Here is a 27762-nt window from a genome sequence, read left to right as displayed (position 1 = left end):
GCCCCTCACATTCCTGGTTACACATCTTAGTGTTGACATTCAAAACTATGGGGAAGATTACGATGTTGGTCGGAAAGCCTATGACTGCTAGTCGGAGGCTTTGCAAGGGGTTGGAGGCTTTCCGACCGACACGGTCAGTTTGTGATCCGACCGCCTGATTACTAAGTCAAAGGTCGGAACGTAAACCGTCCGGTCTATCCGACTCGGTTCCGACAGGCTCTCAGAGTCTTCCTGCCAGTCTGAACCATACTGTAATCTCCTATGGACGGTGTTTCCGCGGTCAAAATAACTATGTTGGTTTCCCACAGCCTTTCCATGCTGGCCTTTCCAACATGGCTTTTTGGGGCCTTTCCCTCTGCAGTCTACGGAGCCTGTGTTATGGCCGGTTTACGGCATGACACAATCTCACATAGAGAAAAGTGAGTATGTGATCGAACAGTGCTTGGTCACATTGTAATCAGGCAGTCAGAACCGCTGACCTGAGTTCGGTTGATCCCGAATCCGAGATGGTGTTGGTCGGAGCCAACTCCGACTAATATTGTAATAATCCCCTATATGTGAGTATACTATTGACGGGAGCACACCTGGGAGCTGCAATGCATGAAAACGTACATCTGCATCCTGAGTTGCAAGAAAAGCAAAGATACAACTAAAACATGTGAAAACAATACGCTGTTAAGAGCAACAAGACCTTAATTCACCTCCCACTTTGACCCCCCAATCAGGCTAAATGCCGCCAATCCAACCCAAACATTTCTCCAAGTTAAAAGAGGGTGATATCCTCCAGCACTCTTCCCAGCCACAGGGTAGCTGGGTGGCCCGAGGGCCACGTTGGCAGGGCAACAAGGGCCCCCCCAGCAGTGCCACTCTTCTTTATCGTCAGGCAAATTCACACTGCTTAGTTTACAATTTTTATTCCAGTGCTACAGGTGATGGCACTGGAAGGGTCTCGCGGAGGGCTGATCACCTCAGGTCATTAGGCAGTGCAATCACACCTGCTCCGCTTAGGGGGCTCGTCTGCTCAGTCATTGTCACTCAGATGTCCTGAACCTATATCTTGAATCACTAATGAGGGCCTTGCCGCAGTCAGTGGAATATTCTTAACAAACTTGCCAGCTGCTCTTGGGTCTCTAAAGTAATAAGTCTTCCCAGAGTGGGAGATTCATAAATTGGCTGGGTAAAGTAGTGAGTACTTGGCGTTAGTTTTTTTTAAGCAAATGCTTAATGGGGAGAAAGTCCCTCCTAGCGTGCTGCACAACAATCGTAAAGTTGGCAAAGATGGATATCGCATTACCCTGATAATTGAGTGTCTGCTAATATCTTATCAGTCTCAAAATATTGTCTCTGTCTTGATAGTTCAATAGTCTGACAATTATTGGGCGGGTCGGCGTCCCGGGAGGAGGTCGCTGGTCAAGCGATCTGTGGGCTTGTTCGACAATGAACATAGCAGAAAGTGTGTGTAGGAAAGTAGGTTCTGCTTTCATGTTTATCCCCACTTTTTTCTGGTGTCAATATGCTGACTAGCCTGACCGGGATCCTTCTAATCAGGAACCCAGTCTCTGTGCTTCCTCCCTAAATTGGACATGGTGAGAACTATGGTCACTCCAGATTGGCTACTGGTGCACCCTTGTAAGTCCCTTGTACATGGTACTGAGGTACCCAGGGCATAGGTGCAGCAGGGGTTCCCCATGGGCTGAAGCATGTATTATGCCACCCCTGGGAGACCACACAAACTGAGACTACAGGCCTGCCATTGCAGCCTGTGTAAGCTGGTGCTAGCACCACTTACAACAGATATAGATTTTCCTATATTTGAGGTCACTACACTTAAAACCTATAACTCACCCCTAAAGCAGGTCTTTTCAATCCTGAAGACAGGGTGCTAAGTTCTGAGTGTGAGGGTGGCCCTGCATGAGCAGGACACCTCTACAAACTTCGGAGTCCATTCTCCTGGGTTGTAAGTGCATCAGCTATAAAGATATAGAGAGTAGCCATGCGTCACTATGCGATGACCATCTCTAAACTGGCTGTAATGAACCCTGCCATGTTTAGTATCAAAGTGGTACAAAAGGGGGTGGTGATGGACGGAGCATCTGAACCAATCAAACACTCACACCCAGTCAACAGATCTGGGTTTAATCCATCACCGTTCTTTAGCCCACTCTGCCACCCCAGTTCAGACATGGCCATATGCAAATCAGTCTGACCCTGTGCCTCATGGGAACAGTCCAGCCCAAACTGCCAAGCCATGCCTTCCCTGGACCGGAAGCAAGCTTCTGAGGACCGGTTTCTGGCATTTCAGCCGTCTTCAGCCCGGCTTGCTTGAATCCAGTGGCAAAGTGAGCAAGGGCCTCACGTCTGAGCATACCCTGCCAACTTATGGCGAACGAAGTGGTACAAAAGGGGGTGGTGATGGACGGAGCATCTGAACGAATCAAACACTCACACCCAGTCAACAGATCTGGGTTTAATCCATCACCGTTCTTTAGCCCACTCTGCCACCACAGTTCAGACATGGCCATATGCAAATCAGTCTGACCCTGTAAACTTTTGTACCACTTTCTTCGCCATAAGTTGGCAGGGTATGCCCAGACGTGAGTCCCTTGCTCACTTTGCCACTGGATTCAAGCAAGCCAGGCTGAAGACGGCTGAAATGCCAGAAACCGGTCCTCGGAAGCTTGTTTCTGGTCCACGGAAGGCATGGCTTGGCAGTTCGGGCTGGACTGTTCCCATGAGGCACAGGGCCAGACTGATTTGCAAATGGCCATGTCTGAACTGGGGTGGCAGAGTGGGCTAAAGAACGGTGATGGATTAAACCCAGATCTGTTGACTGGGTGTGAGTGTTTGATTGGTTCAGATGCTCCGTCCATCACCACCCCCTTTTGTACCACTTTGTTCACCATAAGTTGGCAGGGTATGCTCAGACGTGAGTCCCTTGCTCACTTTGCCACTGGATTCAAGCAAGCTGGGCTGAAGACAGCTGAAATGCCAGAAACCGGTCCTCTGAAGCTTGTTTCCGGTCCAGGGAAGGCATGGCTTGGCAGTTCGGGCTGGACTGTTCGCATGAGGCACAGGGTCAGACTGATTTGCATATGGCCATGTCTGAACTGGGGTGGCAGAGTGGGCTAAACAACGGTGATGGATTAAACCCAGATCTGTTGATTGAGTGTGAGTGTTTGATTGGTTCAGATGCTCCGTCCATCACCACCCCCTTTTGTACCACTATGTTTAGTATCAAACATGTTGGAATCATACCCCCACACCAAAGCCAGTGTGGGAGGTATGATTCCTTGCACTGTAAGTCTCCTCCAGGAGACCCTCAGTGCTCCCGGTACCAGTCTTCCAGAACCGGACAGCAAGCTAGGGCTGCTGCCGACCAGAGACATGATTCTGCCCTCCTGCTGCTCAGCCAAGCTCGAGCAGGGGAAGGTAGGTCAATAGATATACTGTCACAGGAAGGTGTGACCACCTCCCAGACAGGGTTCAGTGTATTGGGGCAGGGCGGGGGCACTTGCCAGGGACATTGAGACTGCTTGAAGGGCATACTTGGTATCCTCCTTGCATACTACAGTTCAAACCAGTTCAGGGAGTTGGCTCCCGCTCTGGAGCAAAACTGGACAAAGGACATAAGAGTATCCTCTCTACTGTCCAGCCCTTCCTTTGGGAGGGACCCCTGAATCATCCCAACCCTTTCCTTAGGGAACTTAAGGGCTTACCTTTGGGTAGGTCACTAGATCCCTAGATCGTGAGATTCGATTCAGATTCAACTCCTAGTCAACTTCCACCGTCTGGACACTCTGATTGCGTTGTGCTGACCGAGTTGGACTGACCGCATTGAACTTTGTTTTGGGAATCTGAGCCTGCAACCGGGAAGGCTATGTCTGCTCTGAGTCTCATCATTCTGCAAGTCTGCTGCATCAACCGTGTCCGTGCTCCATACAGGTCCCTCACAGGGCCTGTGGACATCCAAAACATCCGAAGGAATCTCCCTTGGAATGAGGGAGTCACTCCCCTGCATATGCAGGCACTGCAACTTAGCTGATCGGTTTGCTGATCCCAGGCTCCTACAGACTCCAACAGGTTCAGTAATGCAGGTGGCAGTTCTACAACTTCTTCGAGGCCTGCCATGTCTTCAGACCAAGTCTGAAGCCAGCATCCCTCGTCGACACGGCTGGAACTGAGCCCCTGTGCACCGCGTCGGCTGGCCATTGCTAAGACTGGGTGACTTTTGCCTCCAGAGATCTTCAGGCCCTTTCAAGGAAATTCTTTAAATCCAGTGTGCTCTCCTATTTGCTTGGGGCCTGCTCCGACTCACCTGCACTTGGTGAGTCCTTTGGACCTTACTGGTCCCAACTTTGCAGCTTTTGCGCCTGCTACGTCATTTGTAGTTGCCAAAGCTTGTTGGTTCTCCCAACAGACACTGACCCCCACAAACACTCGACATCCGATGTGGGACAGCTTGTGATTGGTTCCTGGTCTTCCACAGAGTCGCTTGGTCCGCACAGCTGCAGCTCCAGGGTCATCGCCAACTCTCCTCATCTCCCGTGCCTCCTGGCCACTCCAGGGTGGTATAGCCTTTGCCCCCTCTGCCTTCTGGTAATTCTCCTCCTGAATCCACCTTTGGGTTTCACCGGACACTTTTACCTTCTTCAACAGCGGCATCTTCCTGAAGTCCTCCATTAAGTTTAACAACGATTTCCAACGCCACCTCACACCTGTGCACCCAGCTTCCCTAGTGTAGGTATCCTGGTTCCTAGGATATCCATGGGTGGGCTGGCTCTCCAACATTCTGTCTTCCACAGGGTCTGTTAAGGGTCCACTGGAAAGGGTCCTTCTTCTTCAAAAATTGCAACCGTGACTTACCCATTGACTTGAACGGGGCGCGCGGTCGTGCTCCCACTCTGCACATGGACTCCAGGGGTACCTGGTTACTTACCTTGGATGGTTCCTTGGGTCCCCAACACTTCTATGTCTTCTGGGTATAGTCTTGACTTGGGTCGTGGTTCGCAACCCACTATTTTAGTATATGGTTTGGTCCCTCCGGGTGATCACTGTGTATAATGTGCTGCTTACCTGATTTCTTCGCAAAGTTTGTGTGCATTGTGTATATCTCCACGTAGGAGATATTTGTATGTGATAGTGAATGTCTTGTATTAATACCTATTTTTATAAATATACTGTATCGTTCTTTTTCACTTAATCTATACCAATAAGATTACATTCTGGGTAAACAAGCTGCTTTACACTCCTTCTCGACTAAGCCTGAAGGCTGCTCTCCACAGCTACCACCTTAGAGAGCTTTCTGAGGTTGTCTAAGATCACTAAATTCACCATAAGGGTTGTCTGGATTAGTGCAGGGGGCTACACTTACAAAAGTGAGCACCATATACTAAGCCAGCTTCTCACACACATCTGCAGAATGCTTCGCTGGATTTTCGATTGGTTTCCCACTCACACAAGATGCATGGTCAGCCATCCTTCATCACCATAAAACTTGACTACAGCAACATACTCTATGTCGGCATCTTCAACTAACTTATACGAAGGCTCCAGACTATCCAAAACACTGCCACCAGACTCCTCCTAGGTGCCCCCAGTAGCACAGACATCACTCCTTACCTCACTGAACTACACTGGCTACCCATCCAGAAATGCTGCAATTTCAAACTGCTCATCCACACCTACAAAGCCCTCCACAACACAGGACCAGTTTACCTCAACGACCGACTCGAACTCTACCAACCTTTAAGACAACTACACAACCGTTCTCTTCCTTGCACAAATCCCCAGCATCCACAGAACCACTTCTCAACTTCCGCAAGAAGCTAAAGGAACTGGCTGTTCAACTAGGAGTCCCGACGGGCCCACGCTTCTCCTCCAGTGCCTGAATACCCTCATGAGTGATAAACTACGCTACACAAATCCACATAGCATAACATAACATGACATAAGGTACAATGGAGTGGCATACAGTGGATGACGTACAGGGAAGTAGAACAAAGTGGAGTGTAATGAAATAGCATAGAGTGGAGTGGCGTAGACTGGAATAGCATAGAGTGGAGTGACGTACAGTGGAGTAGCATATAGTGTAATGGCGTACTGTAGAGTGGTGTGCAGTGGAGTTGGGTAGAGTGGAGTGGCATTCATACATTTGAATAGCGCAGAGTTGAGTGGCATAGAGTGTAGTTGCGTATAGTGGGGTAGAGTGGAGCAGGTTACAGTGGATTGGCATAAAGTGGAGTACATTGTTATACAGTGGAGTGCTATAGAGTGGAATATAGTGTGGTAGAGAGGAGGGACGTAGACTATCATTGTGTAGAGTACAGTGTTGTTGATTGGAGTGGCGTGTAGTGGAGTTGGTTAGAGTGGAGTGACGTACACTGGAATAGTATGGAGTGGTGTAGAGTGGAGTAGTGTATAGTGGAGTAGCGTTCGGTGGGATTGCGTACAAGAGTGACGTACAGTGGAGGGGTGTAAGTTGGAGTTGCATAGAGTGAAATATCGTAGACTGGAGTGGAGTATAATTGAGTTACATACAGTGAATAGAGTAGAGTAGAGTGGCGTACAGTAGAAAAGTGTGTAGTGGAGTGGCATAGAGTGGAGTCGGGTACAGTGGAGTGGCGTACAAGGGACTGGCATAAAGTGGAGTGGCATACAGTGGAATAGCCTACACTGAAATAGCGTAGAGTAGAGGGGTATATTAAAAATGAAAGTAAATTAATTAGTGGTATTTGTATTTGCCATTCTTTACTTTCAATAAAGTAATGTATTTAAAGCCTTTTCTTTATGTTTACCATAGTGATAGGAAAACAGACTTTGGTGACGAAACGCATCAGTTTGTTTCCTATGCACAAATAAACAATTTGTTCCTCAGAGATTGCCGCAAGGAGTTATGGCTTTTGATGACATTTATATATATGTATGGAATGTAGCCATTCTGTGCTCAAACCTTGAGATGTACAATTTTGAAATACATTCACTGTATCCGATTTTGTAATTTTGCGCCATTCTGGTGTACTTACCAGTATTTATTTATCTCAATCATAATTCTTCCCTTGGAACAACCTGATCTATGCCATTCCAGGACACTTAAGGCTGATGTCCGAAAATGTAGTAGCAAATTTGACTTGATCTTAAACTTTTGTGGGTCAAAATATTATCTCTGTTATATTTGTGAATCGACTGGAAACCCTTTTCTTTCGCCTGCAACTGCAATAATCTATCCACAAAGTATCCTGATCACACTGCCAACCATTTAGCTTTTCTTCACTTGTGTTAGTTTTTAGTGGTCATTTATAGCAACATATGCAGGATGCACTCTCTGTACCGTGTATTGCATCATCTACACTATTGTTCTTAAGATTTTGCAGACTATGCGATACATTTTGCTTATCAATAATAAACGAATTTGAACTGGTGACACTGGTTAAGCCAGAATTATCATTTTAACCAAGTTACATGTTTACGCCTTCTTTATTGTTTTCTTTATTATTTTGCAATTAAGCGTAAATACATTTCACGACCCTCATGTATATTTAGAATTATATAGATAGCTAGCCGACTATAATGTTATGCACAGAGGGATTGCATGTACTATCGAACAGATGAGAACGAAGCTCGCTTTGTCTGCGATGTCACAGGGAAAATTAGGTGTAAAAATGTATATGTGTAGCAGCTCCCCAGATAGAACCTTATGTTGTGTATGCCTCCCAACTTCTGTTCCCCTTCTCAATTAATCTGTGCAGGAGAACATGAATCCTGATCAAGCCATCCTTCATATGACGTCAGCATCTCTCCCCCAAGATGGGCATTCAAAAACTCATCCACCTAACCAAAACACACCGCATTTTCGTCCCTCCCAGGTCAATATACACATTTGTTGTTCTGCCACCCACTCCCACCGCCTTTGGTAGCACCCCACCCTTCTCCAAGTATTTTCTCAAATAACCTGGCACCCCACAACTCTTGGTTGCACTCTCCCTCCTCACCCTTAGAGAAGTAAAAATACCTGGAGTCCTGCCACCCACCCCTACGATCCTCTACAGTACTTCCCCTTGACTCTATGCTAAGAAATACCTGTCAACTTACCAAAGTTCTCAGTCACCTTTAGAGCATTTAATGTCCTTTCCCACTCCCTGCTCTCAATGCATTAGAGCAAGCACCACGCTGATGGTGACTTTGTGAAAGACACTCTCAGTAAGGACTGCTATATTGATCCAGCTATGGGTCTGCACAGCCTTCAGTTACAGGGGAGGTGTTGGTTGGCAGTGTAGGAGTAATACCTTCATACTGTCTCCCTCCTCTCCTCTAAGATGGTCGAAGAGAAATGCATGCTGGGCAGGGGGAGAGAGGCGTGTGACCTAGCATTCTCTCCCTTTGGTTGAGTCTATGAAAACCTCGGAGAGGCGAGCAAAGACCAGGGTAGCCAACAATTTGCAGAAATAACCATGAAAAATGCGTATTGTTTTTTTCTTTTATAGCATAAGAAGAATGAGTAAATGGATCGTGAATTCAGTAGTCATGCTAATGCCACACTCAACATAAAAGTATCTGAAAACATTTCCATGGGAAAAACTGTGCCTTGATAAATCTTGGTTTTAAATATGCACTGTAGCAGAGATTTGTCCAATAATGTCCTGCCAAATTGTTCAGCCTTTATGAAAATTCTCGATCCTATTGATCTACAAGTCATCCTGGTATGCACCTTTTGAATACATAGGAATGGAAGGGCTGCTCTGTGACCTCTGCCCCCTCCAGACCTCCACCAATCACAGTCCTCCATCATCTCCAGGAGTGATTTAGCAGATATTCTATTGGTCTAGATAGAGGTTATTGTTGCCTTGGGAAGGCGTTGTTGTTTAACATCCCACCCTGTTCATATTAGCCTACGCCAGGCACACCCTCTTACCATTAGAGCCTACCAATGCTACTACAAGCTCACCCTGAGCTTCCATCATATCCTTGATAGCGTTAAAATAGGTGCCAGTCAGCACCCATACTCTCAGTCCTCTTGTATCGGAATAATGTGTAGTTGCAGATATCTGTGCCGCCATTTGCTTGTTCGTGTACCTCTTTATTCAAGGATGTTTTTTAAATTATGCAAAGTGAATTAATCTTCACTTTAGATATGAAGTAACTCCACGCCTCCGTCGCTGCCCATTTATTTCTTGATATATTTTATGTATTAATGCTAACCTGATCCTTTTATCATTAAGTCTTGTATAGTTTTATCCAGTTCCTGGTGCTTTTCTGCCACACTCTGACCGATCCACGTTGTCACACTTTCAGGGTTACCTTCACTTCTGGTGCATCCTGTGAGGATGGAAGTCCAAGTCCAGAACAATAGCTTGGCTGTGCTATCACAAAATACTGAAGAGGGTGGGGCAGGGAGCTCTAAGAAAGGATAGGTCCAGTACCCGTGCTCCTATGGTTAACGTAGTGATCACTTGGCTGTGCAATACCCACATGTTTCCTTTGTCCCTGGGTGTTACGCTGGATTGTTGCTTTTTTAGAGTATGTGAGAGTCCTAAGCTCTAAGGACCCCTCCAGTTGCAGGTCTTATGCTTCTTTACAACACTCTTGGTGCTCCCTCAAAAAGGGGAGAACATTGACTGATACACCCACGTGTAGTCTTGAGGAGGTAGCCCCAATTGATTCCTATGCACAAGCCTAGGCAGGTAGAACTGGTTATAGATGTTGGGGTTAACCATAACTGCATGCACACATTTACTTTATTGGAGTTTAATGTTGTTCACTGAGGAGAACTCCACCCCACACTTCTTCTTACCTGTTCTTCGGTTGTATGTCACAATATTGACCAACAAAATATTGACCTATTGGTATATCGTGATCATAGCATCAACACCAGAAATGTACTCAGGGTAAATGTGAGTCCCTGTAATTAACTCCACTATACAATATTTCAGGAGTCAATATTGTGATTACAATATATATATATATGTATGTCAATATTTCAACAGCAATATTATGCCACAACCCTCATTGGTTAGGTACAGCAGTGCATTGTGGGGAACAGACTTATCCCCATTTGTCGATTGGAAATTTGAACTGTAAGGATGTGATGGACACTAAATAACAGTGGGCTTCTGCCTGAATGTCTCTCTTTGGAAGTGATACTTAGAATTGCCCTGCAGCTCACAGATCACTTTTTGGACTAAAGCTTACATGGTCCCTGTTGCTGTACTGCATCCTGTGTACTGTTTTGGAGCATAGGATAGGAAATCAAGGGCCCAGCGTGGATAGAAAGGAGTGCTTAAGCACTAAAGCAGTTTCTTGGGTATCATATACAGGACTTTGCCTGGGTCTGGGTTGGCTTAGGCTCAGCTCTTCACCTTTCCTTCGTCTCATAGTGTTACGATGCAGGCTTATGATCTTTCCGTCTTGTTTAGTGTAGTTTCCTACTTGGCCCTGTGTTGTTTTTAAGTCTGGCTTGACAGCACAGATGGCTGCAAGACATATAGTCAATTGCTTTTTTCAATCCTCCTCCTAGGAAGTGCTTGCATTGATATTTTGCTTCTAAAAATATACTGAATCACGACACATTCTGCATGTACAGAAATCAACCATCTTTGCAATTTTTGTATGCAGTCTAAATGTATTTGTAATGTTTTTTGATCGGAATAAAGTGTGAATCATTACCACCACCATGATTACTTTCATTACACCACCATGACCATCACTACAATTACTACCATCAACATTACTACAACCATGACCATCACCACCAGTGAAACTATAACCACAACCATTTACAGTCACAAAACCATTCGTGCATGCATATGTTTGCATGCTTTAACGCGTGAAGCCAGACCAATTCGCTTTTATCAATGCTTCTTTTCAGTGCATGGCCATCATTTCCGGAGGGGTGCTACACGCTTTTTGAAGTTCTTCAGATCCTCAGAAAGCGGGAAGTGATGGCCTCTTCTTGAATTGCTCAGCAACCTTTGATCAGATTACTATAGTAAAGAGATGGTGTGCCAGCCATCGGATGCCCTGCATTACATGACTGTGTATTAAAATTGATCCTTTAAATTTCATGTCAACTGGAGCAAATATGGCCCAGAGATGATCTCCTCCACATGTGAGTCCTCTGTCAGTCAGACACACTCCCACTAATATCACAGAATCGTTGAGGGCAGCCACATACAAACAGACTTACATAAGAGCATATCAAGCATGTCTGCCAGTTACAGCAGCCATCTTTAGCAGTAGTCACAAAAAAACTTAACATGAAGTTGTCTGGAATATCTTTAGTATGCTCATGTGAAAACGAAATTAACAAAGACTTTCTTTCTCAAGGGCATCTTGAAGATGCAGATAGGCAGTGTTTAATTGCAGATGGGGGCCCACTGGCACTCCTTTTTGGGGTTCGGCACTTATTTTCCCTCAATGGACTTTGATCTACAGCAAAAAAAAAGAAAAACACAAACAGGGTAAAGAAGGATGAAGAGAAAGATAATAAAACAGTGACAGCGGGTGAACTCAAGGATAAAAAGAACCTGCAGGAGTGACGTAAAAAGGCAGGGACGGTATGATGCTGGATGGAAGAGGCATGAGGTGGAATCAAGACTAAGAAGCCTTAGTCTTCGATACCCCAGCCTTCTGTAGTGCGGGCCACGGGGTTCTGAACAAAACTTTGGTCCCCTGACTTTATTCTTTTACAAATTAAACACTGTTTGTAGCTTAAAGATGCTCGCACTGTCAACAGATTGTCTCTAGTGCAAATCTACTTGAGTACAGTTTACGGTCTGGTCCAAAACTGATATCTTTTTTAGATAGCACCTACTTTGCTCCAAGACTACGGCCTGTGAAGCAGAACTATAATGTACCTGATAAGAAGAATAACGCCCTAAGGCCCCTGCAAGCCTTTGCTCTCAATGCCTTACCTCGAAAGGTGTAAAATCATGGGCGCTTTTTGCAACATTGTTATCTGCCGTTCAGTGAATATTTACTGGACAATTCTAAAGTCACATCGATTTTTTTTATTGAGCAATAAAAGAAGGTTCAACTACCAATCAATTTTTTACAGTTGCCTAGGACTCACCTGCAGAGGGCAGCAGTTAGGCCACAATTGAACCGTAGACCTGAAAACTCACAGGGGAGCTACTGTGTGTCACACGATCTCGACTCCCTTCACACGGTCACACGGTGAGGAGCCGAAATCACATGCGATTTGAAAACCACTGTAAAGTGGATTTCCAGCTTGTTTTCGTAGGCAGTATGTGGACGATGCCCATTAAAAACTGTGAAAACATCCCAGGACATTGGCGACGGGCCTGCTCTTTTTGTTGGGAGGGCTGGGGTTTTTGCAAGGGTCAGAGAGCACTCTAAGATAGCTCTCGGGACCAGGGCGCCCTCTCTTCACGATGAAAGTATTTTGTAAATTGGAACATATGGAACCGAATATTGCCAAGCCATAACATGTGACGTGACCTAGAGCACCGCAAATCCTTCCCCGGCCAGCGTCTTGATTTCTGTGCACATTTTATCACACTGATAAAACCCAGTCCGCGCTTCTTGCCTCCAGCCGCGAGGACAGACACCCCCCTGAGATTCATTACCTGACAATGCGCGTGGCTCTGGAGACACCACTTACAGGGCCATCCAAGAACTGAAATCGATGCGTAATATCTTGAGAAATCTCAGACCGTCTCTCTCCTGAAAGTATCTATTTGGCTCACAATCCGGAGGAAGGGAAAAGGCAGGTTACCACTTGCCTAGTTATACCCCCACGACGCACGGCGTGATGGTTATGATAGACCGCTGGTTTCCCGGAGAAGGAGCCGCTGTTTAATCTGCGTCTCTGCCAGGAGCCTGCACGGCAGCACAACACGACGAAACCAAATTAAATTTGTCAGCGGGAGACTTCCCTGGACAGAGCTGACAAGATTTAATGAAATTTCTCGAAGGGTGGTCCTCTGGTTATTTAAATGATAAAAAAGGTGGTAACCTCACAGACTGCTACTTTATTAAAAGGAATGTTCGTTGCTGCAGTTTGAAAAGTGCGTCTGGTGAAGTAAAATTGCTTCTGGGCTCCATATACGTTGCGCAGTTTTTATTTCCATCACTTATTAAGCAGGGTTACGAGGTTATTATTGCTCGCCCAGCTTCGGCAGCAGGGGCGAATAATCTAGGGGAATAATTATCAATAAAACGCAAGCCTGTTACTTGAAACAACATGCAAGTGCGATAGGCAGTAGGGACTAAATTGGAAAATAAAAAGTGCAACGAAGAACCGAGGGAAGCTGCGCTGAAAATGAGTCTCACGGTTCATTGTGGATTCCGAGGGCGATACCTCACTCAAAGATTCCTGGATGAAAAGGGCTATTTACTGCCTGCGGTTATAATTGCTAAGAAATTCAACCCACAATATTGGAAACAGTCCACGAAGCTCCCTTTGCGAAGTGAAGTAGGTGTTTTTATTTAGTATATGGTTTACCTCACAGTGCAGGGGTTCGTCAACATTCTTCTCCGTGTACTTGCAGCTTTATCGTTTATGCTGGGTTCGGGTTTAGTGTTAATGCCTGCCTAAAAGGTCTTCTAAGCGCTGAACGCCTGCCGGTGGGTGAAGTGCCACTTACAGGAGCCGCCCTCGCCGTCCTCTTGGGGGTTTGCAGGCCCAAGGTATCAGACCTGAATTCAGCTGGTGTGTGATATAGGGCAGCCTCTAAGGGGTTTGAACTGAGATTCCCATGTTCAAGGGTGGTCGTACCTCATTTATGTGTCCACTCCTCCTGAGAAAAGCAGAGGGGCAGCAGTGCCTAGGCAGGACACCTGACTCTCACACAGTCGCACTGTAATAACTAAGGATGGCCGCCCTTGAAATGGGGAGAGGTCGACAGCTTACTGCATCATCTACTCTTGAATCACATTATAAGTAATATGGGAGCACAAATAAGCCCTAATTATATCCCCACCAGGCAAAATGTATTTATACATTTTTGTATAGGGCAAACTTTACCCAGTGGCATCAGAGCGATTTACAATAGAATAAGAAAAATAACACAGGGAATGAGAGTAGCAGTAGCATGGAAGTAGGTAAAGCTACTTATAGGTACTCATGGTGGAATTTGCATATTAACAAGTTGCAGATACATTCACGATTATTAATGACAGGTGGCACGATTAGGGTAATACAAGCACAGAATACATATTCACAAAATTGAGCTCTCTTGAATGTCATATGGCAATCAGGGTCATGGCCTGGGTTGAGGCGAGTTATTCAAATAAGTATCTTTGGAAGAGAAGAGTTTTAAGATCTGTTTTGAAAATCTGGAAAGAGGCGGTGGTCCGAAGGATTGGAGGTAGTGAGTTCCAAATTGTAGTCGCATTACCTGAGAAGGATTGCACCATAAGTCTCTTTCTTTTGAAAGTGTGAGTTTTGAGCAATAGATTTTCAGCATTGTGTGAGAGTCTGGCACCGCCTGATATTTTGAGTTTGTTGGCCGGGTAGAAAGGGGTGGAAGTGTGTATGGTTTTATGGGTGATGCAGGCAGTCTTGTAAATTGACCTAGCTACAATGGGAAGCCAGCGAAGAGAAATCACGATTGGTGTAATATGATCATTACTTTGGGCCACATAGATGAAGCACGCAGCTGAGTGGAGGATGGATTTCAGAGGGAATAGGTGGGTTTTGGGAGGGCAGCAAGGATAGATTTGCAGTAGTCCAATCTGGAGAGAACCAATTATTGTACCAGGGTTTTCTGGTTTTGCTCAGGACAGAAACGCCAAATCTCAAAAAAAGGTGCAGTTGGTATCGTGCCTTCTTGGCCATGGTGTTGATATGGGAATGTAAGTTGAGTCTTTTGTCCAGGATGACACCTAGGGATTTGGCACAGTCAACGATGGTAGGTTTGTTGTCAAGACTGCTCAGATTATCCAACCATGATTGAACATGAGGAGGAGAGTTTGAGGTAGAGAGAAGAAGGAATTCAGGGGTATCTTTCAAGCTCCTATCTCCACCGGAATGTCCAAGTCCAAGTCGTCATACTTTATTCGACAATTAAGTCATAAAAGCATACATAAAAACATACATAAAACCGGAGTATTTCAATATAAAATTCCATTAAAAAAAACCGTTCAATAAATATCTAAGATTGAATTAAACTACTATAGACGATTGTCGAATATCAATTATTTTGAGTGCATAAAAGCTAAATTCATAAAACAAAATCCATCATTTTTAACAGTACAGGGGGTTGGCACATACGTTACACAAATTGAGTAGGCCCACATATTTACACACAGTCTGCAAACAATAATCAAAGCCCTTCCGCAACAAGGCGCATACAGATTACCCAAGCCCATTTCAGAAATTTAGCCATGGCAATAGCAATTGCAGGGCAGGGGTCACTACTTAAAATTCTTAAAGCCTCAGTGTACCTTCCTGTACCAATCGCTCTGCAAATGGGCTTAACCCACATGGCTCTGGGTGCAGAATATAAGGGGCAAAAGAAGAGAAGATGACTTATTGTTTCTCGTTCTTCACCACACTTAGGGCATTTATCCCTACCGTTTTCACCTGCCCAATTGGCTGTAAAAGACCTAACTGGAAAGGAGCCTACTCTAAATTGAAAATAGAGTTTGCGGTCCTGATTTTTCTCTATGGCATCCCAATACAATTCCAGTTTCGGTAGCGCCTTAAATTCTAGGAAACGGCCTGTTAGGTGTGAGGAAGAACCCCTTATACATACTTCTGCATTTATCATCTCCCAATAGCTTACTTTCAGTAATTTCTTGGAAGGGAATATAGCGTTTGTTGGGTCATCCCATAGCTCTCGCATTCCCAGCCTAATTAGTAGGGTCCGAATGGACTTCAGCCAGTGAATTTTTTGGGAGCCATCTTTTATCATAATCTCCCGTAAGCCCTGTGCATAATGTTGAAGTTCCTCTGTTGTCCACAGTCGGCGCCAATACAGCAAGGGCCGTAGAGAGGCAAGGTCCTGGACCGCTTTTTGTCCAAGATCCCACATTAGAGGTGTTAAAGGAGTACTTGTAGGGACGCTAGTTGCTTTACGCAAAAATTCGTTTTCTGCTAGCGTCAGATTTTTCAAATTCTGAAATCCCCATAGCTCGGCACCGTACAATGTCGAGCTTAACACCTTCATCCTATAAATTTCCTATAGTGGGCTAATGGGCTTTGTTGTTGATAAGCTATACTTTTTCAGAAGAATGACGGCCTGCTGTTGATGTTTTAATACTGCAATATCTAATTGGCTGATCCACCCCAGATCTCTCTGGAGTGTGACCCCCAGATAAGTGAAGGCGTCAACCCGCTCTAGCGGGGCTCCATTCATATACATTAAAGTCCACATTTGTAAAGCGCACAATCACCCGTAAGGGTCTCTAGGCGCTGGGGGCCGTCGGGAAGATTAAGCGAGCTATTGCCCAGAGTCACATGGTGCTGGGCTAACCTGCCGCCGGAGCCGGGGATCGAACCGTGGTCCCCAGATTACAGCGTCAGTCGCCCTGGCCGCGGCGCCACACCTCTCCACATTGCACCTCTTAAAGGTTTAGCAGGCCCAGGTGATATACGGCCGTTAAGGACCATAAACTTGGTTTTTGCCATGTTTATTTCAAGGCCTCTCTTCAGGCAGAAGAATTCAAAGCGCTTTAAAGCGCGATGGAGCCCGCTTGGTGTTTTTGACATAATCAATGTATCTTCCGCGAACATGAGGATCGGGACCCGCTCACCACACATAGCCGGGGCATCGGTAGGGATCAGGGAGAGGAACTCAGCCAACCCGTTCACGAAGAACGAGAACAAGGTCGGTGCCATGACACAGCCTTGTCTCACTCCCCGCTCAACCGGGAAGGTTTTCGTTACCTCCCCCTGACGACCCCACCGTACCCGGGCAAAAGTATCCTCATGTAGGCGGACGATTAGGCTCAATAGTTCCGGCGCCATCCCCAGCTCTGCAAGGACTTTCCACCGGATTTTACGCGGAACAAGGTCGAAAGCCGCCCTTAGGTCTACAAAGACCACGTACAAGGTGCCTTTCTCTAAGATTACCGTACGCCAGTATAACATAATAAACCTAAAGACCTGGTCTATAGTACTTGTTTTCGGGCGAAAGCCAGCATGGAGGTGGCTCAAGATGTTATCATCATCCATCCAGGACTGGATTTTGCCCAATACAAGTCGACCCACAATCTTTTGGATCGAGTCGATCAGACTTATCGGTCTATAATTAGCTGCTGACGACTTATCCCCTTTTTTGTACACTGGCACTATCTCTGCACCTTTCCATGATTGGGGTACCTCCATCCCTTGTGCTATGGCATTTGCCACATACAGGATATACATCCTCCAGCGGGCTCTGTTATTCAAAAATATGTCTGCGGGCACACAGTCCATGCCTGTGGCACGACCCTCATTAACTAGGTCTAGTGCCCTGTCCACTTCACAGGAATGTCACTTTTAGTGGGGTTCCTGTGGCAATATGGGCTTCGCCTTACAAGGCAGTGTTAAGCCACTTAACATGGGTTAACATAGCCTTGTAAATAACGCCCACTTCACGTTATACTTTGCATGAAATATGCAGGCAATGTGTGTTGTGATGGGTGTTCCGTCGCAACACCCATAGATCTGACGCTGCCCCATATTTACAAGGGCAGCGTAAATATGGGGAAGCCAAAATTAAGACCAGGGAAAACCTGATCTTAAACAGGCGCAATGAGGAGAAATGTTTCACTTATCCTTGTTTTTGCTGTTTCTTTGTGTGCTGCACTGTTATGTTACGTTATAAATGATTTTATAACGCGCTCTGTTACTAAGCTAGTATCCTGGCGCGAACACATAGAAACAGCAAAAGGCCAAATAATTAAAAAAATGGTGTTTTGCAAATTCTAGGTGTGCTGCATTAAGCAGCACACATAGAAGTTACACAATGCCATTTAAAGATTGTTTTTTGTGCAGTAAGGTACACATTCCTACACATAAACAATCTTCCCCTACAATGCAGGCACCCTTGTGCTATGGTGCAATGGTGTCTGCATTGGCGCTAGATTATGAGATGACATCCAATCCTGGATGGAGTTCAGGGTGGTGTCAAGGATTAAAATGTTGTGTGCGGAGGACACCTTTAGGTAGATTTTGGTGTCATCAGCTTAGAGGTTTAATGATCCCGGACTTTTTTGGGAGGTTTCCTAGTGGTTCCATGTAAAGATTGAACAGGGTGGGTGCTAGGATCGTGCCTTGAGGGTTGCCTTGTTCCACAGCCTTTGATGTAGAGAGACAGTTTGCTATTATGATCAACTGAGATCTGCCCAAGAGGTATGATTCAAAATATTTGAGCACTGTGCCTTCAAAATCCATTCTTTGATTTAATATGTTCAGAAGAGTTTTGTGATTAACAGTGTCAAAGGCTGCATGCAAGTCCAGAAGGATCAGGGGACAGGGCTTGCCTGAGTCAAGTACTTGCAGAACATCATCGATAATATGTAGCAACGCTGTTTTGGTGCTGCGGTACAAAAGGGGGTGGTGATGGACGGAGCATCTGAACCAATCAAACACTCACACCCAGTCAACAGATCTGGGTTTAATCCATCACCGTTCTTTAGCCCACTCTGCCACCCCAGTTCAGACATGGCCATATGCAAATCAGTGTGATCTTGCGGAGGTAACTAAGTGAGGAGGAGGCTCTGATGTGTTGAGGGAGGTCATTCCATGTCTTGGGTGTGATGTTTAGGTGAATGAGTGACCTTCAGTTGTGCTTTTGTGGAAGCAGAGCGTAGGATTCTAGCGGGTTGGTGAAAGTCTATAGGCTGCAGAGGGGCTGGGAGGAAAACCATCTGGTTTGGGCAAAACTAGATAAACCCAAATACATTCCCCACACCTGCAAAAGATGGGAGTCAAGCATTTTGCAATAGAACCACACGTATGAATAAAGACCTTTAAACTCCCCATGACCCTGGTAGGAGAATAATCTCATGAATAGCTGTCACATAATCCAAAACTAAAGAGAGTTGCGCCTCGTTCTGGCGACCCCTGGGCACTTTAGTATTATAGAAGAGGCTGTGGATGCTTGTGATTCTTTCCATAATCACCTTTTGAAACAGATTGATCACAAGGGGGTGTTTCTCATTTGTATTTAACCTTGGCTCCTCACCAATTTAGAAACACCTTGCTCCAGCTTTACAAAAAGTCATGGAATGCAGCACAGCATCCAAAAATGTTGTGCTGCATTGCGTGACAGGGAGGGAGAAGGAGAGTGCCATATCTACAGAAGTATGTCTCTCACTTTCCCAGTCCTTAGTGGAGGCGCTGATTTTAGCTGCCAAGCATCAGGCATACATCTTTGCGCCGTAGTGTTCGGGTGTGTGCCTGAGAGTATCATAGGTTTTGTACTAGATAGTTACCCTTTCAGTGAAAAGTACTATATGTGGACACACTTTAAAACTTTTCCTACTTTGCATGTGTGCTGAGCAGGGCAGCACACATGCAAAGTCAGAAAAGAAAGAAGAAATAAAAGCATTTCTACTCTTAACGCCTCCTTTTAAATGGTATAATTTTTGGCGCAAATCCCTATCTACTATTGTTTGTAGATAGGGTTTTGCGTCAAAAGGCATGGGTGGCAGCATGGGAACGCCCATGCACCACCCATGTAACTCTCCCTTCGCGCTAAGTAATGCCAAGCAGTGATTCGCCTGCTTTGTGTTACTTTCAGGGTAGGCACAAAATAAGTTTTGAACTAAAAAGTAAATTAGGAAAACAACATTTGGTGCTGGTTAGCTTCATTTTTGTGACACTAACCCAGCTTGAAATGTTAGTAAATCTGCCCCATAGTCTCTACATCAGCACCATATTACAGACACGGGCGCAGAGGTAAAAAGGCCATTAGGAGGCCTGCTGTGTGCTATAAAGAGGTGGTGCACAATCAATGTGCCCGGTCCTAGGACATCAATGTGAGGGGATCAGAAGTGTCCCAAGCCTCCTAGGCATCACCGGCAGATTGTAGTCACTCGTCCACCCCCTGCAGTGGGATTTCTGATACCCTTTTAACGTCCAGCTGGGTTGCTGCCTGCAGAGAAATGTGCACCAGAAGGTTCAGATAGCTAATATTATTCACTAAAACACTGTTTACAGTGTAACATACACAGGCTTCCGTAATATTGACAGCACATTACCTGTAATAAGATGCACTGTCCTAGTTTAAGCTGGCGCACCCAGCTATGGGTGTCCCATACCACAGAATGGGAAAATACACCTGATACATTTCACCCCAGGCGTATATCAGTAACTCTTGGAGTCTGAGAATATTAGAATGCTTACCTGCTAACTTTGAGGTGGTGGCTCACTTCACATTTGCTGCTTACCGCTGGTTTGAAGGGTGCAGCCCCTCCTTGGGCAGTGAAGACGAGGTACAGGACTCCTACATCATAGGACTAGTGGTGAGAGATGGTAGGTGGTGGTCGATGAACTTGGTGCTGCCTTTGGTGGCTTGGTCACATGAGTACAAAGGCAGCCAATGCACAACCGGAAATTGACTTGTCTACATGGGGTGGATACCCAGCATTAAGGTTATGGCAAGCTAAAGACCACACTAAAGTCTATTTAGGGAGCCCACTCGCATGACTTTCTTTATCTGCAGAGGTGACCAATCAGTATTTGGGTGTAAATAATAAAAGGTGTTGTACTGCATGCATCTGCACAATCCCAAAATGTGGGGTAAGCTGAGCCTCCTTTCAGGAACAATCCAGATGTCACTATGCTTTGTTTCCACAGCACCTGTGTGCACAGACATCTAATAAATAACTAGAGTGCTAACTTAGCTCACATAGTATGCCAGCACTGGATGACATTCTGAAAACTACTTTAGACTCTGTCATGATTCTGCGCAGCATGCTGGATGTATGGGTAAAACAGCTCTTGTCTCTGCCACTACACATTGAAGATCTAGAGAAGACTGCAAAAAAACGATTTATTCTGCCATTTATTAATTATTTCAAGTGATTTCTGTCTACGAATTTGCTTTTTTAGGTCGAGCCTAGCGCAGCGCGCATGCGCTGCCCTAGGAGAGGGCCTCTTGGAATCACTCTAGACTTCCCAGAGATTTCTCCGTGTGGGTCGGACTCCTCCCACACATTCCATTGGTCTTTGCATGTGGCTTTCAATAATGAAAGCACGCAAATGGCCAAAGACGGGTGTATGTCCTTCCTTGCCTCTAAATGTTCACACCCATGGCCTTTGGGTTTCGGGAGCGGGCAGGGGCGCAAAGGCTGGCAGCTGGTCATGGATCAGGTTATTATTTTATAACGCGTTCACGGCTGTGCTTGTTTTGTGCTTGTTAAAGGAAGCGAGAGACAATCGACATCAAGACAGCCGGCACATTGATGTCTTTGGTGTCAAAACACAGGCTCAGTGTGGAGCATGGGGAGGGAGTTGGTGATGGTGAGCGGGCTCACTGAGCCTGCACTGGGTGCAGGCTCACTTTGAGCATGTGTGATGTGCAACAGAGAATGTCAATTTAAGGTCTATCTATTTACGGTTATCCCACAGCATTTATTGCGATGTTTCGCTACCAAAACACACAAATGACATACCATGTCCCCCTTATAAAGTGACCCTTTGTCTCGACCTTCACTAGGCAACAGGACAGTGCGCCACATGCTGAGGCACTGCCCCTGCGCTGGCGGCTCCTGTTACCCTAGTCCGGCCATGCTTCTCACATCAGCTCACTACAGCCGCCAAAATCTCACCCCGATGTTTGCTGCTGCAGATAAAATCAAAGGAGACAGATGTGTCACGTCAGAACTGCGTTAGTGCCTGTTTGTCCAGCGAACCATAGCAACCCAAGGCTAGAGTGTCACAGACATCAAAGAACAAACCACAGCAGCTGTCAAAGAGAAGCCCAGAGACGGCTTTTAATATTCAACAGGCTTTTAGCAAGACTGTGCCCGTCAGTAGACAGGAAGACTGCCAGGTGGCCGCAAGAAACGTTGAGAGGTGCTTGCTCCAATGTTCCCTTCTCGATAACGATAAAATACCTGCAATTATAGCACGCATTTAAACATTTTAATCCCAGGTTATAAAAAAGGGATTCTTTCTCTACTAGTGGCTGAATCACGTATTTCCTGAATTCCAGAGTACATGAGTTTCAATGTGCCTGAACTCTGCTGTCGTCCCTTCAGTGCCCTCCCAATGCATTCACTGGGCTACTGGCATCCATGAAAGTTTGACCTGTTTCTACCACCCACCACATGGAGAGACAGAACTCTTCTATAAACCTAGGATATTATCAACAGTTTTTCACACAGCTACCCCTTTTTCTCACCCACCCTTCTCTATTCCAGCAGGCATCACCATCAATAAACTTCTGAACTGTCACCCTTTTAGTGACTCAAATGTTCCCCAGCCCCTAGTGACCTGATTGCATGTGAAACTGATATTCAAACTTTTCTTTGGTCCAGTTAGCATGCTAATCTACTACGCATTATGAGGCCTAGGCCTATTCGTACATGCCCCATAATTACACTCTACTCAATGCAACATAAATACACTCCACATAATACCACTCTTTGCCACATAATTATATGCTACATAATTACACTGCGCTCAATGCAACATGCACTACAAATAATACCACTCAGTGCCACATAATTACACGCCTCATAATTACACTCTACTCAATGCAACACAAATACATTCCATATAATACCACTCAGTGCCACATAATCACATGCCACAATTACACTCTAGTCAATGTAACATAAATACACTCCACCTAATACCACTCAGTGTCACATAATTATATTCCACATAATTACACTCTACTCAATGCAACATAAATACACTCCACATAATACCACTGTGCCACATAATTGCACGCCACATAATTACACTCCACTGATTGCAACATAAATACACTCCACATAATACCACTCAGTGTGACATAGTTACACACCACATAATTACACTCTTCTCAATGCAACATAAATACACCCCACATACCACTCAGAACCACATAATTACACTGCACTCAATGCAGCATACACTCCAAATAATACCACTCAGTGCAACATAATTACACGCCACATAATTACACTCTACTCAATGCAACACAAATACATTCCACATAATACCACTCAGTGCCACATAATCACATGCCACAATTATACTCTAGTCAATGTAACGTAAATACACTCCACATAATACCACTGTGTCTCATAATTACACACCACATAATTACACTCTACTCAATGCAATATAAATGCACTCCATATAATACTACTCAGCGCCACATAAGTACACGCCACATATTTACACTCTACTCAATGCGACATAAAAAACTCAACATAATTCCACTCAGTGCCACATAATTGCACACCACATAATTACACTCTACTCAATGCAACATAAATACACTCCACATAATACCACAGTGCCACATAATTACACGCCACATAATTACACTCTACTCAATGCAACATATATACACTCCACAAAATACCACTCAGTGTGACATAGTTACATGACACGTAATTACTCTACTCAATGCAACATAAATACACTCCACATACCACTCAGTACCATATAATTACACACCACATAATTACACTCTACTCAATGCAACATAAATACACTCCATATAAATGCACTCTATGCCACGTACCACCAATCAACATAAATGCACTCCACACCATGACACAATCTCACTAAGCATACTTTCACTCAACACCACTTTTCCAGGCCACACAATTCAGCTCAACGCATTTCCAATACACAACATAATTGCACACCAAACAACATATTTCAACTCCACAACTCCACAATACACAACGTACCTGCAATCCACACCATATAGTGGCATCGCCTGAGCACCAAACATCACTCACTACCACCATTTTGCATCAGCGCACCACCTAAGCATCACCTAAACAGCACCTAAGCATTTCATCAGTCTGCCCTTGGAATCTGACATTTGTTGATACACCCTTAGTGTCCGTCTGCTGCTTGTGTTCTAATTAAATTACTGTTTTCCAACCTCCCCTCCCCCGGTATTTGTGTCCCGCTCCCCCATAACAATTTTTTTTATAACAAACAAGCATTAGAACTGACAGGAAGAAGTTGCCAGCAGTGCAAGTACAAAAAAACGAGAAGACATTTTAAAAAAAAATCTTTTTCTAATCAGGTGGTTCAGTTGTATATAATGTCGTCTTAGTTTGTATAAAGGTAACAAAAGTGCTTAACACTTTTTATTATAACTTTTCAACATAATGCACAGCAGCCACAATGCTCTACAACATAGCCAAAAGTTCTGGCTAAACACATAAGGTCCCAAAGGCGAGACCTATTGGCTATGCCAATGCTTATTTTAAAGTGCTGGTAACCGTTTTTAAATAGCCGATTCTTCAGATAAACCAATGTAGGCTGTTTAAAAAATAATAATTATTGATTCTTTGATAAAGTAATATTTCCTTTACTGCGCTGAAGGTTTTACAATTAAGGGTAGTAGAAAAACACACGTTCTTGCAGTGTTTTTTTTTATTTCAAAGTATTTTATTGAAAATATTTTTTTTTTGCATATACAATACAATACAGTTTGAAACATTTACTTGGCTGTTTGGTTTTAGGTGGAGAAGAAAGAGAAAGAAGAAAGAGGGGGGGGGTTTATTGTTCCAGATGAGCGTCTAGGGCTGCCCACATCCCCTTTCTTGCTGTACGGTTGGCCGGTTGGTGGTTTGCGGTGATGTTGTCTGCCCCCTGCAGGAAGGTCACCCAGTTAAACCAACGTTTGAAAGTGGCTTTCCCAGTGTCCTTCCAGTTACCCAAGATAGTTTTGGCGGCAGCTGTGAGCAGGACATCCACTAGGTCACTGTTTCCTTTCGAGTCAAGCGATGTGTCCATGAAGGCCATGGTGATGCCTGGTAGGCCGCGTGTGGTTTGGCTGCCTGTGAGTGTGTCTATGAATTTGTGTACCCTGCGCCAAAAGACCTTAACCTTGGGGCATTCGTATATAACGTGTGCTAGATCCCCCCCATGCCTTTTGGCAGTTCCAGCAGGTGTCACTGTCTCTGGCTCCCACTGTCTCTAGTTTGGCTGGTGTCCAGTGTAGTCTCTGCAGTAGCCAGTATTTTGTTTGGGCTAGCTGGGGTGTAACTTTGTTTTTTGACGCCGACTTCCATAGTTTGGCTTTTGCTGGCTCGTTCAGTGGTTTCTGGTACTCCCCCTCCCAGAATGCTAGTGTCTTGTTGTTGAGCGTTGTGGTGCGGGGGTGATAAGTTTATAAATATTCGCTGTTTGGTGTCCCACTTTGTTTAGGTTCTGTGTGTATTGCATTATTGAGGGCCTCTGTTTTGATAAGTTGGCTCTAGTGATTGCTGCTTTGATGCTGAGGAAGGTGTAAAAGTCTCTGTTATGTAGCTTGTGTGCCCTCTGTAGGGCCTCGAATGTGAGTGGGTTGTTGTTTAGCTCCAGTTGGGCCGGTACTGTGATGCCTATGCTACACCACCCCACATTCACTAGTGTGTCTCCTTTGTATGTTATTCTGGGGTTGTGCCACAAGGATTCCCATTTGGAGTTTTTGATGCTGACCTCCAGTTCTTTGTCCACCCTGAGCATGGCTGTCCTGGTGTTCCTGATGATTGCATTTTTCGCTTCTGGGTGTCTGCTTGCCGTTAGTGCCATCAGTGGGTCTGCCCCCCCTAGGATGTTCCTTTCCACATCCAACCACACTGGCGTATAGTCCGGTGTGGGGGAGATCCAGTGTATGCCCTGTTTCGCCAGACATGCCATTTGGAATCCCTTGTAGTTAGTTAGGTTGAGCCCTCCTAGGTCTTTCTTCAGTCTGAGTTTTGAGAGGCTGATTCTGGCTCTTTTCCCCTCCCATAGGAAAATGTTGAGCGCTTTGTCTAATTTATTGTGGAAATCCGACGTTAGTGTTAGCGGTAGCATGCTCAGCAGATAGTTTAGCATAGGCGTCACCATCATTTTGATTGTTTCGATCCGACCCCACCAGCTAATGTATCTCGGGCTCCACTCCTCCAGTTTGCCCTTTATTTTCTTTAGCATTGCCTCCTCGTTGTGGTCTAGCGTTGTCCTCAGGTCTCTGCCGAAGAGGAGGCCTAGGTACTTCAGGGGTTTTGTCTGCCACGCCAGACCGGAGACGCCTAGCACCTCCCTTGTCGTGTGGCAGTTCATCGGTTTGCATTAGGATTTGTCACGGTTCATTTTGTAACCCGAGACGTGGGCATATTCCTCAATGGTGGTCATTAGGGCTTCGATTGATGATTCTGGGTTGTGGGTGGTGATCAGGATGTCGTCCGCTGCCAGTTTGAATGCCTGCTTCCCTACGCGAACTCCAGTTATTAGTGGTTTGGTTCTGATCATATGGAGGAGTGGTTCTAATGCTATTAGGCGAGAGAGGGCATCCCTGCCTTGTCCCTCTTTCTAGGGTGAGCAGCGCCGACGTGGATGTGTTGACTACTACGCGTGCTCGGGGGTTTTGATAGAGCGACATGATCATCCCTCTGTATTTGTCGCCTAAACCGAACTTGCGCATGCATTCGTTGAGGAATGGCCATGAGATTCTATCAAAAGCCTTCTCGGCGTCTAGTGCTATCATTACTGCCTTTTCTGTGCTGTTGACTGTGCGGTTTATGAGGTGACAGATAAGTCTGGTGTTGTCTTGTGAAAGTCTGTTTTTAAGGTACCCTACCTGTGATCTGTGTATTAGGTGAGGGAGGTATGTGTTTAGCCTTGCCGCCATCACTCTGGCGTAGATCTTGCAGTCCACGTTTATTAGTGAGATAGGCCTGTAGTTCCGAGCGAATTGTGGATCTTCCCCTTCTTTGGGGATGACAATGATGTTCGCCTCTGCCATAGAGTTCGTCATGCACCCCCTGGCTGCACATATTTGGAAGACCCTGACCATGGTAACTTTTAGGAGGGGCTGGAACTTCTTGTAGAAAGCCGCCGTGAAGCTGTCCGGCCCCGGCGCCTTGTTCTGTTTCAGGGAGATTATGGCCATCTCCACCTCGGCCCCGGATATGTCCTGCTCTAATGATATTTCCTGTTCATCTGTTAGGCTGGGCAGGTCTAGTTTGTCTAGAAGGCTGATGCCTCCATCAGCGGCCAGCGAGTTGTCGGCCGCGTATAGTTTCTTGTAGAAACCCCTGAAGGTTTCCAGGATTGATTTGTTGTCCGTGTGTGTTCTGCCTTTGTTGTCTGTAATTGCTGCCACTGAGTATTGCCTCTGTTTGGCTTTGAGGTACCCTGCTAGTGTTTTGCCTGCTTTGTGGGCCGAGCAGAGATTGATGGACTTGTATTTGTTGATCCAATTACCGGCCCTCTCGCTTAGTGTCCTATTCAGTTCGTATTTTTTCTTTGTTAGTGCCGTGAGTGTGTTCCTGTCTATTAGGTTTGCACAGGGGTTCCTTTCTAGTTCTTTGATCTGGTCCTCTAGCTCTTGTATTTTTTTGTTCCTGCTGCGGTTCATCCTGCCCTTGATGCTCAGGAGTTTCCCTCTTACTGTGGCCTTTAGTGCCTCCCATAGGGTAAAGGTATCAGTATCTGGGTTGTCATTGAAGGATAGGTACTCTCTAATTGCCTCTTCTATTTCTGTTATGTTCGAGGGGTTCTCTAGAATGTCACTGTTAAGGCGCCAGTTGCGGGTAGGCCTCACATTGTGTTTCCCGCTAAGGGAGAGGGTGATGTGTGCGTGGTCTGATATTGTCCTCCTCGCTCACTCTAGTCTCTTGGAGGACGAAAATATCTCCTTTGAGTTTGTTTAGGTGTTCTAT

This window comes from Lissotriton helveticus, chromosome 8, assembly GCF_964261635.1.
Source record: "Lissotriton helveticus chromosome 8, aLisHel1.1, whole genome shotgun sequence".
Classification (NCBI taxonomy): Eukaryota; Metazoa; Chordata; class Amphibia; order Caudata; family Salamandridae; genus Lissotriton; species Lissotriton helveticus.
This window is presented reverse-complemented; position numbering follows the sequence as displayed.